The sequence below is a fragment of the Tupaia chinensis genome, unplaced genomic scaffold, assembly GCF_000334495.1.
Source record: "Tupaia chinensis unplaced genomic scaffold, TupChi_1.0 Scaffold000182_1, whole genome shotgun sequence".
Classification (NCBI taxonomy): Eukaryota; Metazoa; Chordata; class Mammalia; order Scandentia; family Tupaiidae; genus Tupaia; species Tupaia belangeri.
In genome coordinates this window covers 319814-323950 of record NW_006159657.1, presented here as the reverse complement: position 1 = coordinate 323950, position 4137 = coordinate 319814, and positions in this window count along the sequence as shown.

Below are 4137 nucleotides of genomic sequence, written 5' to 3'. Positions count from 1 at the left end.
AACTCACGCCAGGTGTGTGTGCATGTGTGCCCAAAATTCCAAGAGAATGGAGGAGAAGGGACTGTGATGTGGCCATCCCCCCGGGGGATGATTTCTCATTTCCTGTCTCTCTTTCTCTGTGTCTCTGGTGTGTGCATGTGCCCTATAGCAAAATCCTGTCTCTAAAACAAAATGCCAAAGTAGTTTCAAGAATTCATACTCTTGAAACTAAGGAAAACAAATGACTCTCTGACTACAACTAGAATGGTGAAATTAAGGAGATAACAGAAGCAAAACCTACAAAATAAATATTTATATACATACACACATGTGCACATACATACCCAAAGCATGCAGAAGGACACTCTGGGAAAAAAAGCAATCCTTGAGCTTATTGAGTCACTGTTTGAGGGGTTGAAGTCCCAGACCCAGCACTCAGCAGCCTAGTGACCTTTATCAAATAGCCTCCCTACCTGGCTAGGCCAGGGAGCAGTGGAGAGGCATACCACCACACCTTCCCAAGGAGGAAAGCATGGCAATTTTGAAGAGATTGAGCTGGCAACAAACGAGGAAGCACTACACATAACAAAACAAGTCACATTTGGAGAACCAGCAGTTAGCGTAATGGCTATGTCACTGGACTCCCATGTAGTCGACCATGGTTCGCGTCCCGGACCTGGTGGCTTAAAACTCACACCGGGCGCGTGTGCGTGCGTGCCCAGGGTCCCGAGAGGAGAATGGAGGAGAAGGGATTGTGGCGTGACCATCCCCCCTGGGGGGTGATTTCTCACTTTCTGTCTCTCTGTCTCTCTCTGTCTGTCTGGCAAGCGCATGCGCCCTATAGCATAAACCTCTCCAAAAAAAAAAGTCACATTTTCATTTGCTACGCTAACTACAAAATTTACATTGTCCGTCAACAAGATAGACTAAAAAATTAAAAATATAAAACTAAACATTTTTTTCAAGTTTTTTTGCCATAGGATACATGCACTTGCCATAGAGAGACAGTGAGAGAGAAAATGAGAAATCTCTCCCCAGAGGGGATGGCCACACCCCAATTGCTTCACCTTCTGCGATTCTGGGCACACACACACACGTGCACCCAATATGATTTTTTTTTTAGTTGTTATTGGATTTTTTTTATTTTTATTATCATCATAATCTTCTTTATATTACATTGGATTACATATAACTTTACAGTGTATTACATTGTTTTTTCAAAAGGGAATGCCATGTATGTCAGTCAGTACAGAGACATTAATTTCCCCACTTCAACATTCAATATCTTTTCTATGTTTTCCAGTCACCAGGTCTGGGACCTGAACCATGGTCGGCCATGTGACAGTCTAGCACCTTAACCATCACGCCATCTGCTGGCCCCGAAACTGAGCGTTTTGACCCTACTCAGCCAGTGGTGATTCTTTGGCTATTATCTGCCCACTCGCCTCTGAATCTGCTTCTGCATGCTTCTGACAAACCAGGTTTCCATTTTCATGAGTCAAAATGCATACCTTTTACTCCCCGTCAGTTTTGTTTGATATTTTGGCTGTGATCAATGGTTTCCTTCTTGAAAGTGGTTATTTTAAAATGCTGACGTCTGCCTCTCCTTTGGATTCTGTCTATGGTCTTTGCCTACTTCTCTCTCTCATCTGCTCCTTCATCTTTCCGTAGTCCCTCTAGTCATTACCGCTTCCTTGACCTGACACCGAGTTCCTGGGAAAGTTGGGTGGGAGTTATCAAGGTAGGAACCATCGCCTCCGGACACTGAAGCCTGTTTCAGGACCAAGGCCAGAGCCCAGGCACTCCTGCCTCCATCCACAGTTTATTAATGCTGCCACTATGTCCACACTCCTTAACACCTACTCAGGGTCCTTGTTAGGATTAGCCTCCTCTGCTTACCCTTCCTACGCTCATCTGATGGAGAATTGAGCCTCTCCCGCTCTACCATCTTTCCAGAAAGCAAACTCTCATCCCAAAGTTCCCAGTCGCCCTCTGGCTTCCTGGTGTTGATGGAGAAGAGAAGGCAGCCCCAACCCTATGAACTCGGCCCAATCAGGAAGGCTTTTCTCTTTGATGTCCCTGCCTGCACCTCCTTTTCCTGCTTTGGGCACAAAGAGTCCCCTCTGCAAAGAGACTTACAGCAGCTTCATAGTAGGAGGACACGCCTCTTCCCTCCAATGCTGATACAGCTCTGGTGGCATCCTCCTTCTCTGATGCTTCCGTCCACAGCCTCCATCATCCACCCCTTTCCATTGTGAAAGCTGTCAGAATAAAAATGGAATTATTTACCTCACCTTGTGCTAAACCCTGTCTAAAAGGAGCTGGAGAAGGCCAGGGAGGGTGTGTTTTCTCACTCTGGTATACTATATATGAGGGCTGTCAGAAGGACTCTGCCAGAACCACAGGCTGTACAAAAACCACTGCAGCCTTATACAAGAACTACTTCTGCCAGGACACCTGCCCGTACAGTACGGCCCAACCTTGGACAGACACCACTCTTGTTAGTAATCCTGGTGGCATAGGATAACTATTCCAAAGTTACTTCTGTAATCTCTACTCATCTTTCTTTCTTCCTTTCTCTTTCTTTCTTTTTCGATTTTTGCCATAGGGTATGTGTGATCACCAGAAAGAGACAGAGAGAGGAAAAGTGATAAATCACCCCCTGGGGGAGTGGCCACACCACAGTCCCTTCTCCTCCATTTTCTCCTGGGATTTTGAGTATACACATGCATGCACACAATGTGATTTTCTTTTTCTTTTTCTTTTTCTTTTTCTTTTTCTTTTTCTTTCTTTCTTTTTTTTTTTTTTTTTTTTTTTTTTTTGAGAGGTTTTTGCTATAGGGCTGTGCGCTAGCCAGAAAAACAAAGAGACAGAGAGACAGAAAGTGAGAAATCACCCCCTAGGAGGGATGGCCATGGCTCAATCCCTTCTCCTCCATTCTCCTCTTGGGATTTTGGACATGTATGTATGCACCTGGCGTGAGTTTAAGCCACCGGGTCCAGGACTCAAACAGCGGTCGACTACATGGGAATCCAGCGACATAGAGATTGTACCAACTGCTGGTCCCTCCCAATGTGATTTTCAAGCTGCCAGGTCCAGGACTTGAACTGTGGTCAGCCATGTGAGAATTCAGAGCCCTAACCACCACACCACCTGCCCTCATTTTCCTTTGAGGAAATACCTAACTTCCCTTACCTCCTTGAATATAGTTGTAGTTTACTATAAGAAGTATATTTCACATTGAATGTCTATTCACGGGTAAATACAATTTTTCTTCTAGTCTGTAACTTAGAGGGTGACACCCTCCTACTATAGGATGACCCCAAAGCTGGGCACACTAACTAGACCTTTTCTGGAATTGTCCCAGTCTAAAAGCCTAGCCCCTTTCTAGGTCTTTCTCACAAGAAAGGAAACCTAAAATGAAGAGGCCAAGTGTCCAGTGAGATTTTGGCACAGGGAGTTCTACATGAAAATACCAACGGTTGAATTGTGTCCTCCCCAAAAAGATATGTTCGAGTTTTGTCCACAGTATCACAGAATGTGACCTTTTTTGGAAACTGAGTCTTTGCAGGTACAATTAGTTAAGATTAGGTCTTAGTGGAGTAGGACAGGCCCTTAATCCAATCCCCTCATAAGAAGAGAAAGATGCAGAGACACACAGGGAGGTCCATGTGACAATGGAGACAGAGATTGCACCACCAATGGCAGCCACCAATGCTAGGAAATGGCAAAGATGGATTCTTCCTTAGGTTTTTAGAGGGAGGGTGGCTCTGACGACACCTTGATTTTAGATTCCCAGCCTCCAGAATTGTGAGAGAATACATTTTGTTGTTTCAAGCTACTCCATTTGTGACCATTTGTAATGACAGTCACAGGGAACATCTCACAGCCCAATAAGTCAGACAGACATTGCACCACCCTGTACATCATAATTCTCATTCACGTAGCCTTTCTGCACCTCCCTCCTCGCCTCTCCATGTGCTATGCTCTCCGCTTGGGAAGTTTGCTTCTCATTTAATCCACTCAACAAAAATATATTTTTTAAGGCACAGCTCAGTTGTCATGTCTTCCAGGAAGCTCTCTCTGAGTTCCCATGCTCCCCACTTCAATCATTGCTCTTCTATATTTCACTGCCAGGACACTTGTCCCAAAGTAGAG